Source organism: Bombus huntii, unplaced genomic scaffold (assembly GCF_024542735.1).
Source record: "Bombus huntii isolate Logan2020A unplaced genomic scaffold, iyBomHunt1.1 ctg00000279.1, whole genome shotgun sequence".
Taxonomy (NCBI): Eukaryota; Metazoa; Arthropoda; class Insecta; order Hymenoptera; family Apidae; genus Bombus; species Bombus huntii.
This window is the reverse complement of record NW_026099485.1, coordinates 3,514-15,000: the sequence shown is the minus strand read 5'-3', so window position 1 is coordinate 15,000 and position 11,487 is coordinate 3,514. Positions and strand designations below refer to the sequence as shown.

Genomic DNA, 11,487 nt, shown 5'->3' with positions numbered 1-11,487 from the left:
TGCGCGCGCACCTCCGAATCAGCGGGTATGCGCCGGAGTAGGTAACACTCTCTTAAGGTACGCCGTTCTGCGCAGCTCGTCTTGCGCGCGCGCGCGCGCGCGCTTTTTCAAATATTTTTAAACGTTTTTTCGCGTTTTTTCCCGTTTCTTCGCGTTTTTTCCCGTTTTTTCCCGTTTTTTCCCGTTTTCCACGTTTTTTCCCGTTTCACGAGAGAGACGAAAACGAGGAAAATAATCGCGACAAATGCTCGCTCGCTGCGCTCGCTCGGACGAATATAGCCCAACCCAAAACCGATCCCGAGCGTTCGAACGAAGATTTCGATGAAATCGAAGAACGAACGCGAAAGGGATTGGTTTTGGGTTGGGCTATTTTTTTTTCGAGCGAGCGGAGCGAGCGAGCAACGCGTAAGAGCGTATCGTTGCGTCGCAGGGACTTTGAAATATTCGCCACTGTTCGAACGTTCGAGTCGAAATAACTCGAGAAAAAGCGTTATGACGCATCGAAATTATCAGTGAAATCGTTACGTATCGACGAAATCTAGTCGAAAGTAGCGATTTCACTTTATTTTTTTAAAAAATTTCGTCCTCCGGACCAACGTGACCGGGACGTTGGAACTTAGAATTTTTTCGCACCGTTACGAAAGTACCGAAAGTTCAACTCGAAATAACTCGGGAAAAAGCGTTATAAGGTATAGAAATTTTGCGTGAAATCGTTACGTATCGACGAAATCTAGTCGAACGTAACGATTTCACTTTATTTTTTTAAAAAATTTCGTCCTCCGGACCAACGTGACCGGGACGTTGGAACTTAGAATTTTTTCGCCCCGTTACGAAAGTACCGAAAGTTCAACTCGAAATAACTCGCCAAAAAGCGTTATAACGTATCGAACTTTTGTATGAAATCGTTACGTTTCGACGAAATCTAGTCGAAAGTAGCGATTTCACTTTATTTTTTTAAAAAATTTCGTCCACCGGACCAACGTGACCGGGACGTTGGAACTTAGAATTTTTTCGCACCGCTACGAAAAGGCCGAAAGTTCAACTCGAAATAACTCGCCAAAAAGCGTTATAACGTATCGAAATTTTGCGTGAAATCGTTACGTTTCGACGAAATCTAGTCGAAAGTAGCGATTTCACTTTATTTTTTTAAAAAATTTCGTCCTCCGGACCAACCTGACCGGGACGTTGGAACTTAGAATTTTTTCGCCCCGTTACGAAAGTACCGAAAGTTCAACTCGAAATAACTCGCTAAAAAGCGTTATAACGTATCGAAATTTTGCGTGAAATCGTTACGTATCGACGAAATCTAGTCGAACGTAACGATTTCACTTTATTTTTTTAAAAAATTTCATCCTCCGGACCAACGTGACCGGGACGTTGGAACTTAGAATTTTTTCGCCCCGTTACGAAAGTACCGAAAGTTCAACTCGAAATAACTCGCTAAAAAGCGTTATAACGTATCGAAATTTTGCGTGAAATCGTTACGTTTCGACGAAATCTAGTCGAAAGTAGCGAATTCACTTTATTTTTTTAAAAAATTTCACCCTCCGGACCAACGTGACCGGGACGTTGGAACTTAGAATTTTTTCGCCCCGTTACGAAAGTACCGAAAGTTCAACTCGAAATAACTCGGGAAAAAGTGTTATAAGGTATAGAAATTTTGTGTGAAATCGTTATGTTTCAACGAAATCTAGTCGAAAGTAGCGATTTCACTTTATTTTTTTGAAAAATTTCATCCTCCGGACCAACGTGACTGGGACGTTGGAACTTAGAATTTTTTCGCACCGCTACGAAAAGGCCGAAAGATCCCCTCCAAATAACTCGTTAAAAAGTGTTAGAAGGTATGAATATTTTACAAGAAATCGTTATAACTCGATAAAATACGTCGGGATTAAGCGTTTATATCGTCGGCAGACGGATATAAAAACGTTTGGACCGACACGACCGGTCGTTGGAACATAGAAAAATTCCGAGCCGGTACGTTGGGACTTAGAAAAATTCCGAGGGCGAAAAAGTTTTTTCGAGTTTATTCGTTAAAAAGCGTTACAAGGTATGAATTTTTTTGCATAAATCGACGTAACTCGACGAAATACGTCGGGATTAATGGTTTATTTCCGTCCGAGAACGATTTTTAAAAACGGACCTATGCGGCCGGTCGTTCGTACTTAGAAAATTTTCGGACCGAACACTCTTTTTCGATTAATTCGTTAAAAAGCGTTATAACGTACGAATATTTTTCAAGAAATCGTTATAACTCGATAAAATACGTCGGGATTAAGCGTTTATATCGTCGGCAGACGGATATAAAAACGTTTGGACCGACACGACCGGTCGTTGGAACATAGAAAAATTCCGAGCCGGTACGTTGGGACTTAGAAAAATTCCGAGGGCGAAAAAGTTTTTTCGAGTTTATTCGTTAAAAAGCGTTACAAGGTATGAATTTTTTTGCATAAATCGACGTAACTCGACGAAATACGTCGGGATTAATGGTTTATTTCCGTCCGAGAACGATTTTTAAAAACGGACCTATGCGGCCGGTCGTTCGTACTTAGAAAATTTTCGGACCGAACACTCTTTTTCGATTAATTCGTTAAAAAGCGTTATAACGTACGAATATTTTTCAAGAAATCGTTATAACTCGATAAAATACGTCGGGATTAAGCGTTTGTATCGTCGGCAGACGGATATAAAAACGTTTGGACCGACACGACCGGTCGTTGGAACATAGAAAAATTCCGAGCCGGTACGTTGGGACTTAGAAAAATTCCGAGGGCGAAAAAGTTTTTTCGAGTTTATTCGTTAAAAAGCGTTACAAGGTATGAATTTTTTTGCATAAATCGACGTAACTCGACGAAATACGTCGGGATTAATGGTTTATTTCCGTCCGAGAACGATTTTTAAAAACGGACCTATGCGGCCGGTCGTTCGTACTTAGAAAATTTTCGGACCGAACACTCTTTTTCGATTAATTCGTTAAAAAGCGTTATAACGTACGAATATTTTTCAAGAAATCGTTATAACTCGATAAAATACGTCGGGATTAAGCGTTTATATCGTCGGCAGACGGATATAAAAACGTTTGGACCGACACGACCGGTCGTTGGAACATAGAAAAATTCCGAGCCGGTACGTTGGGACTTAGAAAAATTCCGAGGGCGAAAAAGTTTTTTCGAGTTTATTCGTTAAAAAGCGTTACAAGGTATGAATTTTTTTGCATAAATCGACGTAACTCGACGAAATACGTCGGGATTAATGGTTTATTTCCGTCCGAGAACGATTTTTAAAAACGGACCTATGCGGCCGGTCGTTCGTACTTAGAAAATTTTCGGACCGAACACTCTTTTTCGATTAATTCGTTAAAAAGCGTTATAACGTACGAATATTTTTCAAGAAATCGTTATAACTCGATAAAATACGTCGGGATTAAGCGTTTATATCGTCGGCAGACGGATATAAAAACGTTTGGACCGACACGACCGGTCGTTGGAACATAGAAAAATTCCGAGCCGGTACGTTGGGACTTAGAAAAATTCCGAGGGCGAAAAAGTTTTTTCGAGTTTATTCGTTAAAAAGCGTTACAAGGTATAAATTTTTTTACGGGAATCGTTCTATCTCTATTAAATACGTCGGGATTAAACATTTTTATCGATTTTTTCAAAAAATTAGCGTTCGTCGAACTGACACGACTGGGATATTTTTCTAATTTTTTCGTTAATTAACGTTACAAGGTATATATTTTTTTGCATATTTCTACTTATTTTAACGTATTGTAATTGATTATAAACTTATTTTTTGTCCGTATTCGATAAAAGAGTATGTTTACTGATGCAATTTTTCGGTGAAAAAAAAAATTAATTTTTTGGTAAAAATGCATTTCTATTATGTTAATAAAACGTCTGGTAATGTATTTCGATGGTTGGATATTGGCTTTGTATAGTAGTGATCGAGCGTTCGCGAGACTAAGTTCCAGCGTCCCTTCCGAACGGTACGTTGCTACGGAGGTTTTGCACCGTAAGCGCGCGGCCGCTAGCCCGGCCGGCGCCGGCCTTCCGGCTGGCGCTTTCGTATCTATAAGAGAGACGTCGAGCCGGACGGTTCGGTCGGAACAGCGTTGAGCGCGTGGCTATTCTACGGCCTCGGTTGAGAATTCAGTCACCGCTCCTCGAGTCTTAGTGTATTTTACGCTATTTCTCGACTGTTCCTCCGTTCTCGTTCTGGTTTTTTCTCTACACTGCTGCGCCGCGGGTCGCTGTCCTGGACGTAATGACCAAATATCGTGGCAAGGTTCCCCTGAGTCGGGAAGCTGGTGACCTGTGTGTACGTATTCTAACAAAAATTGTTAGATGCGTGTGTGCTTGTACTAACTGAGCATCGATTCATTCAAAAGAGTATAACCGTCTGCTTTCTATAAAAACTTCTGCTTTCGCAGAAGTATCCGATGAGGCGGTAGGAGCGTACTATCTTTGCGTAGTATGTCTTCTGCCGAAAATGTTCTACCGATTGAAAGAATATTCTTACGGTATGTCCAGCGCGACGCACTGGGATACGCGCTTGTTCGTTCAGCGTGAGGTGCGTATACGTGCTTTACCGCTAAGATATTCTAATAAGTCTTTTTACACGAAGACAGCATTATGGAAATGTTCCTTTAGAAGTACGATTCTAAACATTTTATATAAGACTATGAGAAAGAGAGAGAGAGAAGAGAGGAGGTGGAGTTGAGAATTACAAAGTGGCTGCGAGCGGCGTTCGAAGATTATTACTGAACTATGGGTGTATCTCGAACGTCGCTAGGAGATATATTTTATAGATATATCTATCTTAAGAACGAAAAGTCTCGTCGTACGGTGCTTACGTCCCACCTACGACACGAAGAGAACTTAAACGAAATTTATAAGAATTGTTATACGAATAAGATCCCTGGTTGATCCTGCCAGTAGTCATATGCTTGTCTCAAAGATTAAGCCATGCATGTCTCAGTACATGCCGCATTAAGGTGAAACCGCGAATGGCTCATTAAATCAGTTATGGTTTCTTAGATCATACCTACATTTACTTGGATAACTGTGGTAATTCTAGAGCTAATACATGCAAACAGATTCCGACCAGAGATGGTAGGAATGCTTTTATTAGATCAAAACCAATCGGTGGCGGATGGCTCGTCTGTCCGTCCATCGTTTGTTTTGGTGACTCTGAATAACTTTGTGCTGATCGCATGGTCATCTAGCACCGGCGACGCATCTTTCAAATGTCTGCCTTATCAACTGTCGATGGTAGGTTCTGCGCCTACCATGGTTGTAACGGGTAACGGGGAATCAGGGTTCGATTCCGGAGAGGGAGCCTGAGAAACAGCTACCACATCCAAGGAAGGCAGCAGGCGCGCAAATTACCCACTCCCGGCACGGGGAGGTAGTGACGAAAAATAACGATACGGGACTCATCCGAGGCCCCGTAATCGGAATGAGTACACTTTAAATCCTTTAACGAGGACCAATTGGAGGGCAAGTCTGGTGCCAGCAGCCGCGGTAATTCCAGCTCCAATAGCGTATATTAAAGTTGTTGCGGTTAAAAAGCTCGTAGTTGAATCTGTGTGTCACAGTGTCGGTTCACCGCTCGCGGTGTTTAACTGGCATTATGTGGTACGTCCTATCGGTGGGCTTAGCTCCTCGCGGGCGGTCCAACTAATATCCCATCGCGGTGCTCTTCACTGAGTGTCGAGGTGGGCCGATACGTTTACTTTGAACAAATTAGAGTGCTTAAAGCAGGCTACCTTCGCCTGAATACTGTGTGCATGGAATAATGGAATAGGACCTCGGTTCTATTTTGTTGGTTTTCGGAGCCCCGAGGTAATGATTAATAGGGACAGATGGGGGCATTCGTATTGCGACGTTAGAGGTGAAATTCTTGGATCGTCGCAAGACGGACAGAAGCGAAAGCATTTGCCAAAAATGTTTTCATTAATCAAGAACGAAAGTTAGAGGTTCGAAGGCGATCAGATACCGCCCTAGTTCTAACCATAAACGATGCCAGCCAGCGATCCGCCGAAGTTCCTCCGATGACTCGGCGGGCAGCTTCCGGGAAACCAAAGCTTTTGGGTTCCGGGGGAAGTATGGTTGCAAAGCTGAAACTTAAAGGAATTGACGGAAGGGCACCACCAGGAGTGGAGCCTGCGGCTTAATTTGACTCAACACGGGAAACCTCACCAGGCCCGGACACCGGAAGGATTGACAGATTGATAGCTCTTTCTTGATTCGGTGGGTGGTGGTGCATGGCCGTTCTTAGTTGGTGGAGCGATTTGTCTGGTTAATTCCGATAACGAACGAGACTCTAGCCTGCTAAATAGACGTAACTTATGGTATCTCGAAGGCCCCCGGCTTCGGTCGGTGGGTTTTTACTACCAACGTACAAACAAATCTTCTTAGAGGAACAGGCGGCTTCTAGCCGCACGAGATTGAGCAATAACAGGTCTGTGATGCCCTTAGATGTTCTGGGCCGCACGCGCGCTACACTGAAGGAATCAGCGTGTTTTCCCTGGCCGAAAGGCCCGGGTAACCCGCTGAACCTCCTTCGTGCTAGGGATTGGGGCTTGCAATTATTCCCCATGAACGAGGAATTCCCAGTAAGCGCGAGTCATAAGCTCGCGTTGATTACGTCCCTGCCCTTTGTACACACCGCCCGTCGCTACTACCGATTGAATGATTTAGTGAGGTCTTCGGACTGGTGCGCGGCCAATGTGATAAGCATTGCCGATGTTACCGGGAAGATGACCAAACTTGATCATTTAGAGGAAGTAAAAGTCGTAACAAGGTTTCCGTAGGTGAACCTGCGGAAGGATCATTAACGATACGATACCAAAAGAATTTGACTTGAACACATATAAAAACTATGAAATATATATCACAATGGTCGGTAAGGAGCCGTACTCCTCCTGTATCGACGAAAGTATATACGACGTATTAACAAGCTATATACTTTAACAAACGAAAACGCCAGGGAGCTTGGCAACCTCCGTTGGCACGAATAGAAATATTCTTAAGGAGGAGACGACCCTCCAGCTACGGAATTATACGAAGAGAAGGTGGCACTCTCTCTCGATCATCGGGATGAAGAGATATATATATACAAGTATAAAAACGAAATGCGAATGAAACTTATTCGAGGCGCCTGCGTGAGGTCGTAAACAGAAAGACCCGCCGTCTCCGAATAAAACATATAACATATAATATATATATATATGAAATTCTAATAAAAGGGAACTCTAGCTTCGAAAGAGCCAACAAAAGTTAAGGCTCGATATCAAACGAAAAAATTACGATGGAAACCAGGTGTAAAGAGAAATGCAGTCGTGGCGCCTGCGAGAGGCCGTACACAGAAAGACCCGCCGTCACGATCTCGTATTTCGTATTTGCATCGTGGAAACCGTACAAACGAAATATAAAAGTCCATGCAAACTAATAAGAAAATCTCTAAAGTGCCTCGTGTCGGAGTGATCATGCTCGCCTATTCTCTTCTATGTTTCGTGGTCTGTGTTGCGTTTGTTCTCCTCCTAGCAACGGGACATATCGAAGACTCCTCTTTGGGATCGAACGAAGCGTCTAGAACGAGTCGACGAGAGCGAAAGAACTTGTAGCGAGTCGCGCAGAGCGAAAGGATACCGATATACATCTTCGAAGGTTCTCTTCGAAGATCCATGGATACCTTCTGCGTCGACTTCTCTCGTCTCTTTCATCGAAACTCTCGTCGTTCTCGAAACGTGCTTCCTACCCAAAGGGCGTGTGCTCTTCGTATGTCGTTTCGTTCGAAATAACGAAACCACGTGTAACATACTCGTGGATCGGGTAACCTAGAACGAAGACGCATCGCGTGGATGTTGGCCCGCTATGCGACGATGACCGATGATGATGATGATGATGATGATATGATGATGATGTCGATGTCGACGACGACGACGATGAAGACGATGTGTAGCAACGATTCGTAACTAGTCTAGCCGAAGTTCGTTCAGAGGGGAACGCCGCCGGCTTCGAAGCCTCGATGTCGTGAGTCGGACACCCGTGCCGTCGCTAGAGTTTTTCAAACTCTGCTTCTGGATATTGGGACGAAAGACCGCTCGAGGACGACGACAGCCGTGCGTGCGTATCCCATCGAATTTTTTTTACACCACCTGAACGAGACTAAAGTTTCGTCTAGTTGATCGTCTACCGTCGCATAATGTATATTATATACCGTTCAGAGGGGACCGGCTGTCTATCCTCGTTGTCGTGAGTCGGACACCCGTGCCGTCGCTAGAGTTTTTCAAACTCTGCTTCTGGATATCGGGACGAAAGACCGCGCGAGGACGACGGATGCGAGTCCCATCGAATTTTTGACTTACACACTACCTGAACGAGACTTAAAGTTTCATATTATATACCGTTCAGAGGGGACCGGCTGTCTATCCTCGTTGTCGTGAGTCGGACACCCGTGCCGTCGCTAGAGTTTTTCAAACTCTGCTTCTGGATATCGGGACGAAAGACCGCGCGAGGACGACGGATGCGAGTCCCATCGAATTTTTGACTTACACACTACCTGAACGAGACTTAAAGTTTCATATTATATACCGTTCAGAGGGGACCGGCTGTCTATCCTCGTTGTCGTGAGTCGGACACCCGTGCCGTCGCTAGAGTTTTTCAAACTCTGCTTCTGGATATCGGGACGAAAGACCGCGCGAGGACGACGGATGCGAGTCCCATCGAATTTTTGACTTACACACTACCTGAACGAGACTTAAAGTTTCATATAATATACCGTTCAGAGGGGACCGGCTGTCTTTCCTCGTTGTCGTGAGTCGGACACCCGTGCCGTCGCTAGAGTTTTTCAAACTCTGCTTCTGGATATCGGGACGAAAGACCGCGCGAGGACGACGGATGCGAGTCCCATCGAATTTTTTATTTACACACTACCTGAACGAGACTTAAAGTTTCATCCAGTTTGTCGTCTATCATCGCATATATAATATACCGTTCAGAGGGGACCGGCTGTCTATCCTCGTTGTCGTGAGTCGGACACCCGTGCCGTCGCTAGAGTTTTTCAAACTCTGCTTCTGGATATCGGGACGAAAGACCGCGCGAGGACGACGGATGCGAGTCCCATCGAATTTTTGACTTACACACTACCTGAACGAGACTTAAAGTTTCATATTATATACCGTTCAGAGGGGACCGGCTGTCTTTCCTCGTTGTCGTGAGTCGGACACCCGTGCCGTCGCTAGAGTTTTTCAAACTCTGCTTCTGGATATCGGGACGAAAGACCGCGCGAGGACGACGGATGCGAGTCCCATCGAATTTTTGATTTACACACTACCTGAACGAGACTTAAAGTTTCATCCAGTTTGTCGTCTATCATCTCATATATAATATACCGTTCAGAGGGGACCGGCTGTCTATCCTCGTTGTCGTGAGTCGGACACCCGTGCCGTCGCTAGAGTTTTTCAAACTCTGCTTCTGGATGTTGGGACGAAAGACCGCGCGAGGACGATGGATGCGAGTCCCATCGAATTTTTGATTTACAAGACACACACTACCTGAACGAGACTAAAGTTTCATCGAGTTTATCGTCGCATAACCCGTTCGGAGGGGACCGGCTGTCTATCCTCGTTGTCGTGAGTCGGACACCCGTGCCGTCGCTAGAGTTTTTCAAACTCTGCTTCTGGATATCGGGACGAAAGACCGCGCGAGGACGATGGCTGCGAGTCCCATCGAATTTTTGTTTTTTTTTTTTTTTTTAAAGAAAAAACACCACCCGAACGGAGATGTGTTCTATCTTTCGTCGATTTTTCATGCTTTCAGTCGGTCGCGTGGTCGCCATCCGTTCGGAGGGGATCGCCGGCTTCGAAACCTCGATGTCGTGAGTCGGACACCCGTGCCGTCGCTAGAGTTTTTCAAACTCTGCTTCTGGATATTGGGACGAAAGACCGCTCGAGGCGGACGGCCGCGCGAATCCCATCGAATCTTTACTATCACCCGAACGATGGAGAGATGCACGCGCGCTGTTTCTTGAATAATTGGACGAGAGAGTAGAATCAAACACATATATAACATGGGCTAGCCACCGTGCTTACTCGTTCGCGAGATCGTGTGCTGTACAGAGGATTCAGAATCGGGTGTATATATCCCCGTCGTTTCCTGACGAACGGAGCTTCGATCTCGATGGTTGTTATATATCATAATGTACTTTACGCCCGGCCGGCGAACGCGCGTATCTTCGCGCGTTCGTCGTTTTCTTTTTTTTTCGAACGTTTTTGTGTCGTCAATCCTATGGCGACTTCTGCGCGTTCGATTCCCGTTGGTCGAACGTGACGGAACTCGGCTTCGCTAGAACCGAGAAGAGTACATTTGAGTATTGAACTGTTGTAAATTTATAAAAGATTACCCTGAACGGTGGATCACTTGGCTCGTGGGTCGATGAAGAACGCAGCTAATTGCGCGTCAACGTGTGAACTGCAGGACACATGAACATCGACATTTCGAACGCACATTGCGGTCCACGGATACAATTCCTGGACCACGCCTGGCTGAGGGTTGCTCACGTAAACCTAAGACTGCTTGCGTTGCGTATCGTTACTCTCCGTATCTGTCTCTCTCTGTCCCTTCTTGCCTTAACAACCCGCCGTCGTTCTTCTTTATATAAGAGAACGTTTCAGAGTCGGACGAAGGTACAAGAACGAGGATACGAATAAGAGCGGACGGAGAGAACATACGCGACGTACGAGCGATTGTTGGACGCTCGTCGGCGTTCGTCGCGGTCGTGCAGAGACCGTGCAAGTCGTACGCATGCTCGATATATAATCTATCGTGTTCACGGGAGACTACGAAACTCTACCTCTGTCTCTCTCTGTCCCTTCTTGCCTTGACAACCCGCCGTCGTTCTTCTTAAAAATTATAAGAGAACGTTTCAGAGTCGGACGAAGGTATACGAAGGGATACGAATAAGAGCGGAGAGAACCGGTCACGGACCTGCGTGAGTGCTCGCGGCGTCGTGAGTCGTCCTTACGAGGGCGACCGCCCGCTTATGCACCGCTTCGTGTATCGGTTATCGAACGTATATACTCGTAGTGTTCTCCTCGTGACCGATTTTTTTTTTCATATCAGGCGATATATGCTACGTTTGCCGGTGTTCGACGCACGAAGGTCCGCGCCCCCGACGTCGTCTTAAAAGAATATTATATTTGGCGAGACTGAGAGAGAAAGCAAATATGGGAACTCGGTCGAGAGAGGAGAGAAGAGAGAACCAAAAAAAAAAACCTAAACTCGATGGCGTGCGAAACTTTGCCATAATCTACCGTCTTTTCTTAAGACTCTCGTACAGCCCCAGGGATCGAATGCCCACTCCGTCTCTTCGCGAAAGCGACTGACAACAACGAGGACCGTCGCATCGATGGGTCGTCGTTGCGTTTTACACGCTCTGTGCTTTTTTACAAGCCCCGAAAGTATCAGCCGTAGATCCGGGAAC

The 11,487-nt window shown here is 45.4% G+C and overlaps 1 long non-coding RNA gene and 2 other non-coding genes across 4 annotated transcripts in view; 2 read left to right on the top strand and 1 right to left on the bottom strand.

Moving 5' to 3' along the window:
• LOC126877907 (uncharacterized) overlaps positions 1-9,354 on the bottom strand; it is a 23,018-nt gene extending 13,664 nt beyond the window's left edge. The window contains exons 1-2 of one of the 2 annotated variants that reach the window (XR_007695440.1): positions 9,073-9,354; positions 8,486-8,673 (exon numbers count right to left, since the gene is read on the bottom strand). This is a non-coding gene — a long non-coding RNA (uncharacterized LOC126877907). The remainder of the gene's footprint in view (positions 1-8,485; positions 8,674-9,072) is intronic. The other variant, XR_007695439.1, reaches the window with a different exon arrangement.
• LOC126877910 (small subunit ribosomal RNA) lies at positions 4,915-6,837 on the top strand. The gene has a single exon (XR_007695444.1). It is a non-coding gene; the product is annotated as a small subunit ribosomal RNA (ribosomal RNA).
• Positions 9,355-10,404: 1,050 nt separating the features above from the next.
• On the top strand, positions 10,405-10,559 carry LOC126877908 (5.8S ribosomal RNA). Its single transcript, XR_007695441.1, has one exon. It is a non-coding gene; the product is annotated as a 5.8S ribosomal RNA (ribosomal RNA).
• Positions 10,560-11,487: the final 928 nt, after the last annotated feature.